Genomic DNA, 9,373 nt, shown 5'->3' with positions numbered 1-9,373 from the left:
ATTCCTCACGAGATTTTTTTCTCCCTCCAGCCATGGTCATACAAAGATAGACAATTCATATTCATGTATCCATGTTAGAATCATTTAAAAAAATGGATTTAAAAAGAATATAACGAATATATGAATATTAGCCCCCCCCCTCCCATTTTATAAATCTTCCCACGTCCATAACTCTATATGTATAAATACATACATTTTATTTTTGCACAACACAAGAAGTGAAAGTTGAACCTTTTCTTCTAGAGTAGAAAATTGTAAAAGCATCGCCATTTCCTGATTTATCTGAGGTAAACTTGACGAAAAAGTAGCGCCCAGAAGACGTGAAATCAATACTACCAGCATAATACTTTCCAAGACTTCTGGAAAACTCGGAATAGCCGTCAAATATTTCAATTGAATCACATGAGCAGAATGGACAACTTTCTAATTTTAGAGACGACGCCGTGAGGCGAATTACGTAATTTCATAACGAAGAATCTAGACGCCAACATCGTGAAGTACGATTTGGATATTTGAAAGGATAATTTGGACTGTTGAATCTCCCGTTGTAGCCAAGACTTTTTGTAAAAGAACAACTTTCTATAATCAATAGTCAAAACGTAAGAAATTCAAAATAGATATGCACAACGCTGTGGCCATTGTATTTATTCTATCGATTACTCATCAAAGTTGACTTTTGTTCACACAACGACATCTCTATGCACAAGAAGTTACTCAAAGGTAACAAACCAGCTTTATTCCCGTTTGCTCTGCAGCGAGAATTTAGTCTACAACCCTGATAAGATTTATAGTCTTGCTGGACTTTTTCCTGACAATAAAAGAATATTTTCTAAACAATTGTAATGATTCCCATACATTGGATGCATGTAATTATTGATTAAATTATCTGTGTTATGCTGATGTTTTTTTTTTGTATATCCATGCCAAAGCAGCAAACTTTGTGCAGACTATCAATAAAGATGCTAAGTGACATAGAATATAGGTCAATAAGCAGCAATGCTTCTATAAAAGTTATTAAACACCTAGTTAGATGCAACTGAAGTTAATACAAAGACCAGGCAAAATAGGGTATAAAATTACGTAATGTTTAAAAAAATCTCCTCGAGATAATTAGTGGAATGAATTTAATTCAAATCGACCTTTACTGCGCAAAGTTGCCTCGAAGCAGCAATAGCAAAAAAAACTGAATTTTGGCTATAGAAAAGAAAGAAACATTTTTGATTCATAACACATTAAGGTTAAACATTTAATGCACGAAAATCGCTATAAAATATAAAACGAGGAAAAAACAATTTCTCAATAACAATTGTTACACGACAGACAACTAACTTTAGGTTTAGGTGTGATGTTTTTAGTTGTAATGTGTGGGTGTCAATTATGTATTGTCAATGTGGATTAGTGTAAAGGGTAATGGTTTTTTTGTTGATCGTTTTTTTGTAAAAAACGTCAGGTTAGCCGTATTTGTTATCTGATTCTTACGTCATTGTAAGTACAGGAAATTTGTATTGTCATTGTGAATTAGTTTGAAGTGTAATGTTTTTAGTTGATCGTTTGTTTTATTGTGAATAAGTCTTTTGTAAGGTGCAGGTAATTGCTGTGATCTGTTCAGGGGGGTCTGTTCCAAGGTTGGTATACCAACTTTGTAATGTAAGCCGTTGCCTAGAGTCAGTACTGTAAGTAATGAATTTTGCCGAATCCCAGTCAATATTGTGCTTTGTGATTAAGTAATGTTCGGCTATGTGATTAGTTTTGTCTCGTTTCTTAGTAGCTCGTTGTTGTTCAGTAAGTTTTCTTTTTAAGTTCCTGCCAGTTTCTCTGATATAATAGGCGTGGCAGTCGATGCATTTTATTTTGTAAACTGCACCTTGTCGTTTGTTAGGTTCTTCTTAGTCCTTTTTGTTAGTTAGTACTCATCGTAACGTTGTAATTTGTTTATGTGCAACACGTATGTTGTATGGTCGTAAGATACACGAGATAGTGTCCGACGTACCTTTGATGTAAGGTATCGTTGCTGTTGTCGCTGTGTTGCTCGTTTTGTTGCGTTTGTTGTGTTTGTAAGTGTTGCGTTTGATAAATTCAGAGTTATAGTTGTTTTTATCAAAAACACGTTTCAGATAGTTGTTTACGTTGTGTAGACCGTCCGGTGAATCACATATGATTTGCGCACGTCTTGTTAATGTTCTGATTGTAATGGCTTTGTGTGATGTAGGGTTGTAAGATGACTAGTCTAGTAGTCGGTCAGTATGTGTTGGCTTGCAATAAACTGTTCTTCGTTGATTTTGATTGTCCTGTTTCACCAAACAATCGAGAAAAGGAAGAGATCGGCTTTCTTCAACATCTTTGGTAAATTATATGTGGCTGTTGTGTTTGCTGATATGATTGTGAAAGTTACTACACTCGTCTGCACGTAGGGCTGTGATTGTGTCATCTACTTTGCAGAACCAAAAACGAAGTACATGTTTGTAAGTCGTGAGCGCCAGTTCCTCTATTAATTGATTACAATTTCAGCAACTGCAACAGAAACGGAGCTCATTGCTGCTGCACGTAATTGTTTTAAGTGCGTACATTTCTACTGAATGTAAGTCGAGGTGAGGCAAATCACCAGCAGCTCCATATTGTCTTCTGTGATTAATGGCAGTACGTCCGTGGTGTTTATAATGAGGGTTTTTGTACAAGTAAGTTCTTGATTAAATGGAACACTGGTGAACAGTAATTTCACATCAAAAGGCAATAGTATATAGTTGTCCGGTATTTGTACAGTGCTTAGTATTTTAATGAAAATTTCAGTGGATTGTATCTTGTGTTTTGATTTGCTTGTAAATTGATGCAGTACGTCAGTCAAGTACTTTGTGAGCTCCTAAATAAGTGAACCGAAGAATGATACAACTCATCACATTGGTATTTGTGGCTTTTGAAGTTTTTGCAGTCAGGATATTCTATGTGGTCGTGGTAGTGAACATTAAAGTCGATAGTAAATATAATCAGATATAATATTAGATTTTCCCATAGAAGATCTTGCTGTTAAGTTTGCGTACTAGTGATGGTGCTGGGTCTCGTTTGAGTTTTTTGTACGTACAACTTATTCACAATACAAACAAATGATCAACAAAAATATTTACACTTTACACTAATCCACAATTACAATACACAGTTGACACCCACACTTTTCCTGAACACATAGTACATTGACATAAGAACCAGATAAAAAATGCGGCTAACGTGTCGTTTACTCCTCATTTCACTCTGAACATGACTACCGCTAAGTTTGTCGAAACGTCAGTCAACAACAACAAAACAGTCCTTCTCTGGACTATTACTAACCTGAACGATCTACATCTACAAACTTGTAACGATACTCCCGGGGTCAAACCATTTACTTTGTAACTATTATTGTGCTGTGTTTTCATTGTCTGTATCGGAACACTGTGTTTAGTCAGCTAAGTCAGCTTGCTTACTTGTTCCCATGACATTGTATGAAAGTAATATTGCACATCAAAGTGAAACTTTTCCTTTGTAACTGTTGTAATAACTGAAAATCTACACGTAATTGTGAAGTAGAAGTTTGAATTCAAGTAAACACCAAAGAACAACCTTTCGAAATAAGGCTTTAATCAACACTAAATTAAAATCTACAAAATGTCTCTTTATAAGTAATTATCTTAAACTAGGCGCGGTTACTAAGGTGGGTGTACTTCATGTAATAATCACTACAATCACCCTCTCCTATTTGAAATAACTATATAATCTAAATTAAATAATCTAAATAAGACTGGTCCTGCCCGATTGTCTTTTTTTCTTTTAGTTCAATGTCATGTATATGTCAGGCGGTCGGGTTGTTTCTTTTCTCTCTGCGAGCGGCGTAACGGTAGTGTCTGTTGTGAAGACGACTGATCAGGTAGAGCGGGATCCTCTAGTAGTGAGTTCCCTTCTCTTTCCTTCTTTGGCGAACTATTATTTAGTTTCCTAGCGTCTTTTGTGGCCAAAGGAGATTGACGTGGGTCGTCTACAGTATTATCTTTATAAGGCGATAGTGGTAGCGGTTTCTCGCATAACTTCTCTTTTTCCTCAGCTTGTGGAGCGAGGAACTTAGTGGCTACGGTATCTTCTCTTCCATCGGGAAATTTTACATGCGCATACTGAGGATTTGCTTCGATTAGCTCTACTTCATCGACAGATGGGTCATACTTAGATTGTTTTACTTGACGCTTCAACAGTACCAGTCCAGGTTTGGATAGCCACGTTGGTATGGAAGTTCCACTCGTCGATCTTCGTTGGTGGATAAAGAGGCGTTCATGCGGTGTTACATTAGTAGCGGTGCACAACAGAGATCTGATGGAATGAAGAGCATCATGCAAAACTTCTTGCCAGCAGCTGGTCGGTAGTCCTCGCGTCTTCATCGCGAGGGAAATAGTCTTCCATAGAGTGCCGTTCAAACGTTCTACTTGGCCGTTCCCTTCTGGGTTATATGGTGTGGTTCGGCTTGACGAGATTCCTTTCTGGAGGAGAAAGTCTTTAACTTTTGCACTCATAAAGCCAGAACCTCTATCCGAATGTATGTAAGCAGGCATACCGAAAATCGAAAACAATTCGCAGAGACAATTTATAATTGACTCCGCGCTAACGTCTTTACAAGCGAAAGCAAAAGGAAATCTTGAATATTCATCTATTATAGTAAGAAGAAACTTATTATGATTAGTCGTCGGCAATGGTCCTTTGAAGTCCAAACTAAGTCTCTCGAAGGGTTGAGTCGCTTTTACTAAATGGAAATTTTCTGTTTTGTAATATTGAGGCTTACTTTCCCTGCATATCTTGCAGGACTGTGTCATGAGCTTAATTTCATCCATAGAGAAAGGGAGATTACGGTTTTACAAAATGTGCCATCCGCGTTATTCCTGGGTGACACAAGGATTCATGAAGCTCTATCAGCTTATCGGAGGTCATGCTCATTGCTCTTATCCTAGAAAATGTATCCGCTGGTACATTCTCTTCTCCTGCTCTGTAGATTATATCAAAATCATAAGTGGATAGTTCCATCCTCCATCTCATTATCTTATCGTTCTTAATTTTGCTCTTTTGCTTGGTATCAAACATGTAAGCTACTGACTTCTGATCAGTAATTAACATAAAATGCTTACCCGTAAGGTAGTGTCTCCACTTCCTCACGGCTTCTACGATAGCCGCTGCTTCTTTCTCCACTGAAGCGTGCTTAAGTTCTGATCCGCTTAACGTCCTCGAAAAGAACGCAACTGGGCGACCGTTTTGGTTGAGAGTGGCTGAAAGAGCAAACTCGGAAGCGTCTGTTTCCACCTGAAAGGGCTGTGCTTCGTCAACAGCTTGGACCACAGATTTTTCGACATCGGACTTAAGTAGATTAAACGAAGTAAGAGCATCGCCTACCATTGGAAATACAGTATTCTGTGTCAGTGGTCTTACTTTTGCTGCAAAGTCTTTGATCCATTGAGAATAGTAGGAAAAGAGACCCACAATCCGTTTCTGTTCTTTTAAATCACGGGGGACAGGTAACTCTCGCAGAGGTCTCAATCGTGCCGGGTCCGGCTTTATTTCTCCATTAGCGATTATACTACCGAGGATGCAAATACTGGTTGTTGAGAAGGAGCATTTGTCTTGATTAAACGTCAAATTTCGCTTTCTAGCTGCTTGAAGGAACTTTTCGAGATTTATGTCATGCTGGGCTTGGTCCCGGCCACAAATCGTGATGTTGTCAAGATACACAAACGTGTCTTCTAGACATTCTTTAGCGATAAAGTTGTCCATCATTCTTTGAAAGCTGCTGCTCCATTCGTTACTCCAAATGGTACTCGACGGAATTGGTACAAACGCTGGTTAGCTTCGAAAGCAGTATATTTCTTTTCTTCTTTTTGAATTGGGACTTGATGATACGCACTTTTCAAATCAACGGTGCTGAAAACTTTGTACTGAGCGATTTTAGAGACGATATCATCTATTCTAGGCAAAGGATAAGCATTCAGGTGTGTGAATCTATTTATAGTTTGCGAGTAGTCAATCACTAATCTTTTTTGTCGATCGTTTCTAGTTACGACCACTTGTGCTCTCCACGGTGATTCACTCGGTTCAATTATACCTTCATCTAGAAGCCTTTGTACTTCAGTTGTAATAAATTCTTTGTCTTCTCGGCTATATTTCCTTGATTTAATAGCTATCGGTTTACAACCCTCTGTTAAATGTTGGAACAAAAGTGGGGGGTCTAGGTTCAAAGCTGTTAAACTGCAAAGTTTCAAAGGAGGGGCAGAACCACCGTACTGGATAGTGACACTTTCGTGCAGGGCTTGCCAAGTTTGCCCTAGAATAACATGAGTACACAGATTGGGCAGAATATATAGCTTAACCTGAGAATACAACCGGCCTTTTAACGTTATATCACTAAGACAATATCCTTGCATTTTTGTGGAATAATTACATGTAGCCATCGTAACTTTTTCTTTGGTCTGATGAACTGTCAATGAAAGTTGCTCAACCAAATCAGGATCTATGAAGCAATGAGTACTTCCTGAATCTACCAGAGCTGTAACAGTTCTTTCTTTTAAACGAATGTCAATACATGAACTTAGCAATGACTCCCCCATTGCAGCTAGAGTTATGTAAGCTGATTGCCTTAAATTAGAGACTACTGCTGAAGAACGGCAAACTCTTTGGTAGTGCCCTCCTTTTTTACATTTATTACAAATAGCTTCTTTCGCAGGGCATAATGACCGGGGGTGTTGCTTATTACCACAAAAGAAGCACTTAGCGGAACGTGAAGTGGAGGCTAAATACCTCTCGCTTAGTCCTTCTTCATTAAATTCGTCATGTCCGTTAGATGCCGTAACAGCAGCGCTTGTGAAGGGATTTGACTTGTATGTCTCCGATGATTTTTGTGCCGAATCTCAAGCTCGAGCTTTATCAAATGCCGTTTGTAAATCCAACTGTTTATTCTCCAGTAAACGTTGTCGAATGCTTCCCGACAATAGACCACTAATGAAAGCATCCCGAATTGCTTCATCCCGATATTGAGCAGCAGAGACTTGACAAAAATTGCAGTCTTTACTTAGGTGTTTCAGTTCTTGTGGGTATTCGTCAAGGGTTTCGCCTGCTTGTTGTTTCCGTGTTGCTAATTTATGCCGAGCAAAAATCTCGTTCGGAGGCTTGACATATAAGGTTTTCAGCGTGGTGATGGCTTCATCGTAGGTTTCAGTATCACAGAACAGTTGATAAACATCAGAGGTGACATAATTCACCAGAATGTGTAGTTTATTTATTCGTGTATCAGGAATGGACGGTATTGCATCGATGAAGTTCTCAAATGTCGCGAGCCAGTGCGTCCACCGTTTTGCAGCGCCTTGCGCGTTCGGAATAACATCAAACCGTTCAGGTCTCAAAACTTTATACATAGGTATAAGGTGAGTGTTGAGTAAATTGAAGTAGAAGTTTGAATTCAAGTAAACACCAAAGAACAACCTTTCGAAATAAGACTTTACTCAACACTAAATTAAAATCTACAAAATGTCCCTTTATAAGTAATTATCTTAAACTAGGCGCGGTTACTAAGGTGGCGTACTTCATGTAATAATCACTACAACCTGACATCACACCAAGGCCAAAATTGATCAAAAGGACGACAACTAAAAGGGATGCAAATATACTCTCTTAAAGGTACCTATTTTTGTATTATAGTATAAAATTTTTTAATATATACTGTTTTGGTTTTTATAGTTGACGTTGGCAATCAAACTTTTATTCAAAGTTTCATATTGGTTGCTACAAGTAAGGAATACGATGAACACTACATCATAATCACTTTGCCCATTTGAATATAGCTTCAAATTTACGTTCAAATACTAAGCTTTTCTGCAAATAAAAATTTCTCATGTAAATATGTCTATTTTCAAAAAATTCGTCGTTTGAATTTAATTTACATTAGCAATAATGCTTGCACAAATGTACTGAAATATTTGTACAAAGAAATCCTTTTATCATATCTCAAAGTGAGAACTATTGTACAAAATTCCTGGGATTGCAACTGACTGTAATTTTTTCGTAAAAGAGACATTGCTTGTATAGAAACAAATTCAAATAAAAAGAATTTGGTGTGGTCAAAAACAATAATACAACTTAGGTAATTCTAAAGTTGTTGAATTAAGTAAAAGACATTATGCATTTTAGCATGCAACTGACGTGTACTCCAATGACATTTATTACGTCACTTTATCAGCAAAATGAAACTGCTTGACGATATCTATGTCAATTAGTACAAAATGAGGTTTAGTAATTATGTTTGATACATTTCACTTCGTCCAATTATACGTAGTTGGACGCCATTGCTTTATCCGGTAGTAAGATTTTCGCTAATAATAAGCATTTTTCAAATGAGAATCGTGTTAAATAGATAAAGTTTTAAAATTGCTTGCGTAGAAAATAACGAAGCTAAAAAAAGGAATTAGATTACATAGGCACAGAATAGAAATATACAGAAGGGTCATTTGTGTTCGAAACGTTGATATTTTTGTCCTTGCGCATGTCGTGACGCTCATAGTGGCCGTCATTATTCGGACTAGGCTTTTGACTTTTCCTAAACCTTTAATATGATCAGAAGCTACTTCTTAAGTCAAAATATTCTCTAATTCATTAATGAGAATTGGGGACATGTAGTTATGATGTTTGGAATCAACTAGCTGAAATAATAACTGACGTGAACTCGCTTTGAACATCCGAGTAACCTTTCTGATCATTATTCTGTGATGTAGGGTTGAAATATGGCTCAAGTTGTTAAAGCATACAAAATTCTGGAAAATTTTGCCAGACAAGCCTGAACAATAGGCATCCAAAAATGCGTATTATTTTGCGTTCTATTATTTTTTCTCCCTTTTCTTCAGACCATTATCAATTATTCATAATTAAATGAATTTAAGTTCTAGTTTTAAGTATGATAGGGAAACTAAAACTAGTAGCAAGAAGCAAGGTCAGTACAAAGTCATTTCTAGTAATTCACGAAGCAAGGTCAGTACAAAGTCATTTCTAGTAATTCACGAAGCAAGGTCAGTACAAAGTCATTGCTAGTAATTCACGAAGCAGGGTCAGTGCGAAGTCATTTCTAGTAAAAGACGAAGCAAGGTCAGTACAAAGTCATTTCTAGTAATTCACGAAGCAAGGTCAGTACAAAGTCATTGCTAGTAATTCAAGAAGCAGGGTCAGTATGAAGTCATTTCTAGTATATCGCGAAGCAAGGTCAATATAAAGTCATTTCACTGGATAAGGGAGAATTTCGTTCCCTTTATTGGGGGAAAATAAAAAATTCGTCACGGAATGAATGGCAGAAATGAAAAATGTTATTGATATGTTGTAACTATCGGCACTA

The 9,373-nt window shown here is 37.2% G+C and overlaps 1 long non-coding RNA gene across 1 annotated transcript; it reads left to right on the top strand.

The window, feature by feature from the left end:
* Positions 1-5,914: 5,914 nt before the first annotated feature.
* Positions 5,915-6,159, top strand: LOC124457850. Its single transcript, XR_006952834.1, has 2 exons — positions 5,915-5,990; positions 6,056-6,159. It is a non-coding gene; the product is annotated as an uncharacterized LOC124457850 (long non-coding RNA).
* Positions 6,160-9,373: the final 3,214 nt, after the last annotated feature.

This window comes from Xenia sp. Carnegie-2017, unplaced genomic scaffold (assembly GCF_021976095.1).
Source record: "Xenia sp. Carnegie-2017 unplaced genomic scaffold, XeniaSp_v1 HiC_scaffold_6, whole genome shotgun sequence".
Taxonomy (NCBI): domain Eukaryota; kingdom Metazoa; phylum Cnidaria; class Anthozoa; order Malacalcyonacea; family Xeniidae; genus Xenia; species Xenia sp. Carnegie-2017.
The sequence above is the reverse complement of the archived record's forward strand: the minus strand, read 5'-3'. Positions and strand labels throughout refer to the sequence as shown.